The sequence below is a fragment of the Antrostomus carolinensis genome, unplaced genomic scaffold (assembly GCF_000700745.2).
Source record: "Antrostomus carolinensis isolate BGI_N321 unplaced genomic scaffold, ASM70074v2 scaffold17055, whole genome shotgun sequence".
Taxonomy (NCBI): domain Eukaryota; kingdom Metazoa; phylum Chordata; class Aves; order Caprimulgiformes; family Caprimulgidae; genus Antrostomus; species Antrostomus carolinensis.
Window position 1 is genome coordinate 69,264 of NW_010314441.1, and position 11,095 is coordinate 80,358.

An 11,095-nucleotide genomic window follows, 5' to 3' on the forward strand; every position below is an offset into this window, starting at 1 on the left:
AATGAAGCTGACAGATCACCATCACTTCAGTGTATGCTAAACTGGGCCTGAAAGGTTAAATCCTACAGAAGGAAGTTGAGCAGGTTTTGTTTGCACAGGTGCTCCATTTATTCATCAGCTCTGGCAAAGACTCACTTCTCCACCCCAATCTACTGAAGATGAAATCATTACTGTAAGTCATGACGCCCTCCTTGTCCTTGATACCATAGAGTTCTGTTACTGAAAACCAATGACAAATGCATACTGTGCAAATAAAGCCAAAAAATGCAGTCCTAATAACCAACGTAGGAAGAAATACAATTGCAACAACAACCACCCCGGGAGTCCGTGCCCATAAGAGGAGGTAGAAAATTACTCCATTTCCCAGCTTCTTTCAATGAGAGGAAAAACTCAAGGCTGTTAGAGATTGTACCTCTCAGCCGTTCAGCTCAAGAAGGTGAATGCCAGATTGAAATAACAAAGCAAAAGTCAACAACGATAGCCATATTACAGCCCTGCTTTTAAGGGCAAGTTTTGATCCTGTGCTGGGTGTGGGGAGATGAGAGGGCAGGGTGGTGTTCCCATTTCTGAGGCATGACACACTGCAAACTTCCTTTGCTCTGAGCAAGCTCTGGATTTGTGTCCAGGACAACCCACTGCCATGCTCAGGACAAGGAACAGAGTCATACAAGTTTCCCACCATCCTCTCTCCTGACCTGCTCTTGTCCTTAGCGAGGCTCTTGAATCCATAAACATAAGCAAAGACAAGACTGTCCTTTTGGCTTCTCTGCAAGATTTCCCCCAAGTCAGACTCTGGTTTAATTTCCTTCACAATAACATAATACACATTTCTGCCCCTAGTTACTATGAAGTGCAGAGAAGGGAGAGGAAGGAAGATCAAGTCTTCATACAAGCAATGCTATGAGCAATGTTCCTCACTGCACTGGTATACACCACCCTTCTATGGCATCAGATATTAATTAAGTCAAAAGGCTTGGCTGTGCTTTCTAGGTTGTTAATGAAGCGTGCTGTGTAGAGCTATGGAATTCTGCTCCAGGCACAACCCCTACTAACAAGCTCAGCCTTATTGAATTCAGTTCCACTGTACTTATATTTTGTTTCACAAGGACTTCCACAATTTCAGAGAACAAAACTTGCTAGCATTAACAGCTCGTTGTGGCTCTCTTTTTTCTTCTGAGTTATCCAAGTTCAAGCTGGACAGACTTGAGAGACAATCTATCTGGTTGCAAACCACTATGTGTTCCATTGGAACAGTTCCCAGTGGAAAAAATGTAGCTGTGATTCAACTGCCTGTTGAAATTTTGCCTTGATTTTATGTCCAAAAGATGAAGGAACCAAGCTCTTCTACTTTTCTACAAATGCCTCTTACCATTGCAATTATTCTTATCATTGCAATAATAACCACAGTGTAGTGAAGAACCTTGAGGCTTACAAAAAGTCAGTTTGGACTAACCATCTTCAAGCAAGAGGGGAGAAGACTGGTGCAGAAAACCTGCCACTACAGTGTTACTGTCCCTGTCTCTACTTGCATTGCACATTCCTCCTGCCAAGTCTCTACAGAATACCTTGAAGAGAAGTTAGCCAACGGCCAGACTTATCATCCCGCAGAGCTTGTCCTGACCACCACCTCCCATACCAATCCTGGAGCAACACAAGGGCCGTTAGCTTCCTGACGGGACCCTTGCACCAATGCTCTGCTCACAGCAAGAGCTGACTTTTTGCTCAAGCACCAGCTATAACTAAAAAGAAAAGTGAAGAGCATATTATCCTGCTGTTTCACAGGGAACCAAAGTTAGCACAATATATCATCTCAAGAGGAAATATTTGCTACCATCAGATTTATCCATATTCTCTGGGAGGAGTAATTTTTACCAGTCTTACTTGTGTTGGTAAAAAGGCAGTAGAGTCTCTTGTCTGAAGGTACATTTCCCTGGAGAAGCATATTTTTTAGTTTTCAAATCTTCCCTCTTTATGCTCACAGTTCCCATATATGGGAAAAATATGGCAAAACGTTAGTGAAAGTATATATAAATCACACCAATCACTGATCCTCTTATCCAGTAACCATAACACATCATACATTGAAAATCTTTCTCTGAAAAAATAAAATAAATTACATTTTTCTTGCCAGCATACCAAAGCTTATGTTGGTTATTGTAAATTACTGAAAGCACAAAGGTAAAGCCTTTGCACACTCTTCTGTGAACAAGGAATATGGACATCAAAGGTGGCAGTTATCAGAAACTCCCTTTCTCTACCTCTGACTTTGACTATAGACTGATCTTCTCCCATGCATTACTGAGCTAAGAGAAACAAAATTAGACAAACAATTTGAAAAAAACCCCACTCATTACCAAAAATAATAAACTATCTTTGTTATAAATATCACTACAACTAAATAGTTTGCAATTAAAATAATTAATTTTAGGATAAAAGCTTAAATAGACCTAGTAAAAAAGTGTTGAAGAAAATGGTGCATTCCTTAAAAGTTTCTTTAATATTCAAGTTTTTGAAAATTTTATCAACTCTGCAGCTGATCAAAAACATAGTAAGAATCATTAGTATAATCAAAATTCCATTTTTAAACAGTAAAAGATCATAACTTTTCATGTCAATGTTAAGTCATTTTATTTCAAGACTATGTTTTTTTTGACCCCTTTTGTTGTCAGAGTTGAGGTGAGCTTAGCTCTTACTCTAAAGAAAGGATAACACATACTGAGATGTCAAGGGATTCTTCTAGAGCAAAACTGCACTTTTGGCACTCTTCACTGCAAAACACATGAGCATCTGTCTCTTTCTCACCAAGAAAAATGTGTCACGAACACTACCACCACGTGTGTTTGTTCCCATTCAGATTCACAAATCTATTTTCATTTCAGCAGCATCACAAAGCCACTCACAGTTGTACCCCACCCGTAGTTACAGGATGATCTCAGAAATTATGATACGGCCTTGTACAAATTATGCTCAGGTGAGAAAGTAAAGCAACATGAAATTACTATTTTTCATCATAACAAGACAGAGGATGACTGCAATTTTTGCTTTTAACTAGCTTTTCCTGAGCAACTGTGTTTTTACTTGCAGGTGTCTTCATCTTTTCCCAATAGATGATTAGATTGAGTGCTAGCTGAGACTCTATATCATGTTAAAATTTCACCTTCTTCTAAGCAATGTGTATGACTCATCAGCTCAGTAATTACAACAAAGAAACCAAATTTCCTATCTGTGCCACTAAGCAGAGATCACTTAAAATCAGTGCCTAGAGATGCTGCTTTGAACATGCTGCAGAAATTGCAGGACTGAGGAGCTGCAGCCATGCTGACCTCTTGGTGGAGAGCAGGAGTGGCCCCTGCTCTGCCATGCACTAAGCAGAGAGACGGAAAATGTGAAAGTCATTCAAGTGAAAAAAGAATGTCTCCTCTCCTTGTCAAGAAGAGCATTTTAATTATGTTTCTCAGTTTTAAAATGCACCAAGATGACTTTGTTTTACAAGTGCTCTGGAGCCTGAGGCACACATTTGTATTATAGTTGGGTGTTTTTATTGTGTATTGTATTTTTAATTGTTCCATAGAAGATCAAGCATTTTTCCACTGAGAAAACTAATACATTATTATTATTTCTGATTCCATAATTATCTGGATCACTGTGGTGCATGTCAGCCACATGACTTGTGTGTATCTTTCTTTTTCCTCTTCTCTCAAAGGATTCTGTTGTTTGGATTATGCAATCATTTTGTTAATACAAGGACAGATGGCCACAATGAAAACACACTGGGTACTCTCTCTGATAGATACTTGCCAATATCAACAGGAAAGAACAGAATTAAATTCATGAACTTTAGAGAAAAAGCACAAACTTGTTCTTGAGCAGGGAAGAGCATAATGCTTTCATGTACACAGTACTTGCTGATGACGGCCTATAGACATGCAGGTTGCAAGCCTAGAATAATCCAAAACAGGGCCTGAAGTAACCTTTAGAGGTCATATACAGAGGGCTGCAAATACCCTGTTTGGCCCAGATGGCACAAGGTCAGATTTGGAGAGGATGTATTGAGGATACAGTGCTTTGCTGTCCCAGATACCCAAAAAGTTTCCTAACATCAAACCTAAATCATCCCCCATCAGCTGCAATTTAAGCCCATAATATCTTGCTCTGCCCACTATTTATTCACCTCCTTTTTCAGTAACCTTCTACAGACTGGAAATCTGCTCATATAACTCCCTGCTGTCACCTCTGAACTAGGACAAACCAAGCACCTAGTAGCCTCCTGCCTCCACAGCAATGCACCATCAATGCTTATTCAATAACTGCTGCACTGAGCCCATAGCTTCTGGAGAAGTTCTAAAGTGTGTTGCTAAGCATGTGTGCCACACAGTGTGGCGTGAGTGGTAGAAGATGGTTTCCTATCCAGCATGGAAATAATCCAGATTTCAACTTGAAGGATTGCAGATTTAGCAGTTAAACTCACCAGACTCCAGTTACTGAAAGGAAGTCTAACACATCTGGAAAATTTCCATCTTCTTGATACTGCTGGCTTCCCATGACATCACTGCTTGTTCTTAACCAAGAGAGAGGCTCTCAGATGTCACTCTAACACCAGGAAATCCATTTCCATCCCCACAGAAAGAGCTTCTAGCACAGAAAGTCACTAAAGAACAGCAAGTTTTAATAACAGAATCCCCACCACTAATTAAAAATGTCTTTTTTTTAAAGACTGTAAAAAAACCTAGGAGAGTTAAAACTTCAATCTGATGCTTCTGTTACCAGCAAAATTATTATGCTAAATTGGACACTGCCGATATGACAAAGCCAAATGCACACTGAACGTGAAAGGATAAGCTTTGCTTTGCTAAACATGTAGTTTCTGACATGGACCACACCTAGTAAAAGTTTGTCAGAGCCTGGCAAATCCAGAATTCTCAAAATAATTGACTGAAGCAAGATGTGAGAAAAGAATTTGGCACCATTGCTAGAAGACAACTCTGTATTTCTTCAAAACAAGTGACAAAGACTACACCCTGCTCAGGTCAATATTCCTTGTTTTTACAATCAAAATGCAGATGCATGCACTAAGCAGACACTCTACTAAAGCTTACACCTGTATGTTCTGTGAACCTAAACCGCAAGATGAAACATGATATTTCCAATACCTCGGAAACGTCAATATAGATTTTTTTGGTATTAAACTCACATACCCTCACAAGTGCACTATGATACAATATTTGCTGATATGATTGTATTGTTTTCAAGCAGAAATAGGCAATACAGAGTTGGGTCTAATGGGACTAAACCAACGTTGTATAAAATTCCTGCTACTGGTCATTCATGGAACTCTTTGCACTCAAACACAGGTCTTTTTCTTATAATTTCCAGCAGTTACAGCAAAAAGCATTCATACTGAGAAACCTCTTCCTCAATTTCCATATGAACTGAATCAGAATGTATGTACACTGCTTTGGAACTGCATTTCAAGTAAAAACCTTCAGCTCTAAATATCACAAGGCAACCTGAGTGTACCTGTGAAATGGTGGGATGCAAAACAGGAAATCCATTGCAAACATGACTGTACTGCCTCATGTACAAATTCAATGTCTACAATATATTGAAAGAAAAAAACATTTTTTTAAAGTAAAACAAAGGAGTATTTCTATGTTTAAGTGGATCAAATTAACTAATGCCAGCTTTTTGTGAACCTGACCTTCTACTGGAGAAATTTAACAACTGGCTTTTTTTATCCAGAAGTAGAGTAGATTTTGGAGAACAAGTATTTGCCAAACCCAGAGACCAGCCTTTGGTAAGACATGTGCAAATATCAGGGTTGATCAAAACCTTTCCTTCAAGAAATGGGGACATTTTGATGATTACTGCCCAGGCCTGAAGAGAAGAAACAGAGCTGCACATAAGCTCTTTCAATATATGTATATGTTAGTCCAAGTAAGTATTGATAAGTACTTCAGAATCTAAACAACATAGCAATACATTTCAGGTTAGTGAAAATAGGATATTGGAAATAAACCAGAAAAGTGTATCTTAGAGTTATGGCAGACTTAAAAAACTGTGAAAAATCTAAGGACTTCAGTTTTTAGCTTGGGCACCACCCATCCTGCAGTGACATCACACCAGACCACTAGCTCTGGGCTACAGCCATCACAGGGAGCCTGGCACTGCCAAGCACTGGGATGGTCCTACAGAAAGGCACACTACTCAGTCCAGTTCTTCCCTCCAGAATCACTTGCTCCCTTGTGCTTACACACATGGAAATGGACATGGAGAGCAGGTCCATCACCAGCCATCCTCATGTCCCAGAACCAGAAGGGAAGGTGGTGCTTCCTGAGAAAGCAGTGTCTTCTGAGGAGCTTCACTGCAAAAAAATAGGCCAGAGTCAACGCCCCAGACTTGGACAGCTCTGGAGCAGAAATGTAGTCTGTGTTTACCTCAGCAGACATCTTTCAATATAGGACTATAACTAACACTGTGGTAAATAAATACAAAGGAAACATCCTGAATTTATATATTGTGTTTTCAGAAGAGCTCAGGCAACTTCCTCATAGGATGTAAAGTACTTGTGCAGTGGTCATTTATTGCTGACCAGGAATATTTTTTTCCCATCTTGACATTTTAAAATAGATTTTTTAATTATATTAATTCCCCAGTTGTTGGAGACCAACAGAATCCCATTCATTTCATTTACACAAGCAACTCCAAAGATTTCAATCATATATATAAACACAACAGTAAGAATTTACCACACACCTGTGACACCACTGCTGGCAATAGAAGTACATTTAATTTCCTACAAATCACACTGAAGCGCTTTCTCCCGCAAATCTGTCAAGTGAATCTTTCCGTAAAGGTACTTGCTAGAAATGGGTCCCATGTCCCTTCAGCAAGTTATAAGCATAGCAAAATGAAGATGCATTTCCCACGTAAATTAAAATTGTTCTTATGATTGCAATATTTGTATCCCCAAGAGAAGAAGAGTGTTTGAGGTGGGTGGATAAACAAATATTCTAATCACATTCTTTTTAAAGCTGAAATTTTATTTCAACATCAGTTATGGGTTTTTTTTTCTTTTTAATTTCTTCTTTTAGCTCAGTGGGAACTATTAAAAAAAAAAAAAAAACCACAACAAAAAACCCCACCCAAAAACATTTCCCTGTAGCTGACTGCTTTTTCAATCTGTGATGATTTATTTGCATGTTTATTTTCCTTGTTATAATGATTAGTTTAATATATTTTTCTTCTTTGTTAATGTTTTCACAGTGCATTTCAGGGAATGGCGTTCACTTGATTTCTAGCTGATGAGTGATGAGCCCAGGGAGAGTCAATCTGCAAATCCTACAAGTCAACTGGGTTGCATTTACTCGTGCTCCTAGTCCCACTGGCTATATTTTTAATCATATTTCGAGTGTGAGTTCTAGCTATACACCTAGGAACACCAGCACTGAGGAAGACTGTTTGCAATTCATATGCCTCTGCGAACTGGCCCAAGACCATGCTGATAGAACACAGACCACAGTTTACACCTGGTTTGGACATGCTGAGCCTGGATATGGCTCCATGTCCTCCCTGTGAATCTGACACGCTCTCATTTCATTGAGCTGGTGAAGGACAGACAAGTTTGCTTTCCAGAAGATACAAAAACTGTATGTAAGTATGGACTGTAGGAAAGCTGAGAAATCTGGCTGTGGGCTGTGTCATGTAGCATATAAACTAGAAGCATTGTCAGGCCAGCTGCATGGTGAAAAGGCCACAAGGATGCTGAGATAAACACCTACTTTCTAGTTGACACTCCCACAAAGTAGCTTAAGCATTTCCATTGACTTCAGGGGGACTAAATGCAAAGAGATTACACAAAAAATTAGGGAAATTTAGGAAGAGGTCTCAAAGCAGTGTCAACATGCATCTATTCTGCACACTGCACTTAGATGAGGAAAGTGTGAAAAGTGCTTAGGGGTCAGTTTAGGAATGTTAAAGTCATTAAAGCAGCAGCTTTGGAATTAGCTTCCTATGTAATGTAGCTACTTTAAATATCATCCATTTTGCTTGGTCACATTGTCACTTGCTGTGGTGACGTGTTAACAGAGCTTTTAGCAGCAGCAGAGGAAATCTCTGTAATCCTTTAACTAACCTGATCATATTCATTTATTGGATGTACAGCTTAACCATGCAATTGTTTTGTGCTTTACAAAAAGCCATTACATTTTGCCATCTACACAACCCACAAGGGTCTGGTATCTTCCTAATATTTTGTCTTATTAGCCAATGATACAAAAAACACAAGAGGACTTGAGTAGAGCTAGGTCCTGGACCTAAAGTGGAGAGACAGGAGCAAAGAGAGAGGTGTAAAGGAATGGAAGGACATGGAAGGGACCAAGTCACACTATAGTTTGTATTTCTGTAGGCTGATGAGAGGTGCCTGCCTATCTGGTCAACATCTACACCTGACAGAGCAGAAGAGAGCCTGAGGTGACTAAATCATTAAGTTTCATGAAGCTAGGTCACTGTTGAGAGATGGAAACCCACATTAGTGCCCTGAGAGTAACATAAGCACAGCTGTCTTGGGCTTCAAAGGACCTACACTCATGATACCGCACTGCTCAATGTCTTTCAGGAAAGGTGTCAATTTAGTCCTTAAATGGGAACCATGTGTTTTCAGAACAAATCTTTAAGATGGTTCAGGCTGCTACAGAGACTGAAAGCAATGTCAAGAAGAGAAGCAAGATTTACAGGATCTGGAAGTGAAGAAATCCTGAAATAATGAGCTCAGGGAACATCGAACATGAATAGCAAGAGCAGCAGACCAAGAACAGAAAGACCAAGACTACAGAAATGAACAGATAAAGGCACTCAAATCATCACAGGCAAATGCACAATATAAGAGTAAGTAATGCTAGGGTGACAGTTCACTCTGCATGTTTATATTTGTCCTTGTATTCACAGAACTGGTTGAAATAGAGGAGTAAACTTCTGGGAGGCTTAAAGGAATTCAGCCATCAAGCTAAAAAAAAAACAAAAAGAAAATATTCTTGTCTGAGGAGAAGCGGTAGATAAGCCTAGTTACAAGAAACGTTTGAACTAGTTGTTACAAAGAAAAATCTCCATCCCTCCTTCCTTGTTAGTTTTGTGTATATGAGAGTATTGCCTCTCTATCCTTTTCCTACTGCATTGCATTCTTCTGCTATGGAGTTTTGTGTCTTAACAGCAGGAGAAAAGAAACAGTTGAAAGGTAGAAACACAAGGACTAGAGAATCATAGAATTGTTTGAGTTGGAAGGGACCTTTAAAGGTCATCCAGTCTAGGCTCCCTGCAGTGAGCAGGGACATCTTCAGCTAGAGCAGGTTGTTCAGAGCCTGACCTTGAGTGTTTCCAGAGATGAGAAACAATTCAGAAAGTTTCTGTTCATTCACGCTGTCTTTCCAATCCAGTCACTTTCTTTGTGCTCTTGCTCCTCAGAATTTTTAGCTGAAGCAGGGGCTGGGGAGAGGATGGCTTCAAGAAGGCAAAGACCAGCCTTGCAGTGAAATATGGAGTTCCTGCTTTGAAACACATAGGGGTGCTTAATGTCAAACAGCCAGACCACATGGACATGTCCCAGATATTACCACATCACTGTATTACCAATATTAAACAAAGTTTATTGCCCCTCATCACTTCCATCATTATCTCTGCCCTCCATGCTTCCAATAAGGGCTAGTGAAAAAAATTAACAATACTCAAAATATTCCTAGTCAAGACAAAATATAGGAGAGCCTGAACTCAGACTGTTCCTACTCAATATTTTTAGTTCTCATGAGCTGGAAATTACCTAAAATTGTAAATTATCCAATAAGCAAAACCGCAAGAGTTAATATTTTAAGATTTAATGTATTTTTGCATGAAAAATTTTGAGAGATGGTAGAATGGCGGGGGGTGGGAAGATAATATATAAGCAAAATCAAGAGAATCATCACTTGATCATAGGTAAAAGTCTCTCTTTTACTTATGTGAACAGATTTTTCAGCACTGACCACTTACAATATACCTAGTCTCTACAAGATAGAAGGAACAGGTTCATTTTTCAAAGCAGTGCTTAGGAGCATGAAGGAAAAAAAACTAGTGGACATGTCCCACATGAAAGTGATGGTAACTCAATCAGAAATACAGATGGGCTTCAAGCCCACAGTGTACATCCAGATTTCATTTCACCTACTTGCATTCAAGGTGTGGATAGTTAGCTCTTCTCTGAAAAAAAACAGGCCAATTAAAACACTAAGATTTGGAGGCACTACCTCCTGCAAAGTTTAAGGATGCAAAGAACAAAATCTGGATTCAAGCCTATAACAGCTGCAAAATTCTTTACTAAGAAATTTCCATTCCTTCACAACACCTTGCATGCACATTGCTTGAGCTGCTCACTCTGTGCTTCTTTGGATCCCAGTTATGTGCAGGCAACCTCCCAGACCTTGTGCAGCCACTTTGCTTTCTTAACACTTTTGAAAGCTCCAGTTATTAAAAGACCTTTAACATCTTTCACATTTGCTTTTTCACATCCCCTTTTTGGTGGAGTGGAGGAAAAATTTATTTTAAAGACAGTTATCTCCACACCACTGTCCCGGAGGTCACCTAGTAATTCCATTTCAGCACAAAGTATTTTGCATATTGGCATAATCTGATAGTTCTTTCAATGTGTTTTAAAAACCTGTTTTCTCTGGTTACTGAGGATTGGCAAGTGTCACAAGAGCGACTGAAGAAAGGAAGCAGTGCACAAAACCAAGGGAGAGTAATATTCAAACTGGCCCAGTACTAACTCTCTTGTAAGGTATGCACCCGAAACGCACACTCCAAGCAACTGCTAACTAATCCCATCGCCACTAAGATCTGTTTCAAAAGCTCTAAAAGTAAAGAGATACAGTAAGTACACAGTACCCAAGCAGAGCATAAGAATATATGATGTTATTTTCTCCTCCAAATGGAAACTCTGGAAATGAATGTTACAACCCATCAAAATGTTTTCGACAAAACATTTTTCATATATTTTGAGTTTTGTTAGGGTAGGTGTCTGGGGTCTCAAATGAAGTCACGGTGATCTCGAATTAAAAAAACCCCCCAAAAT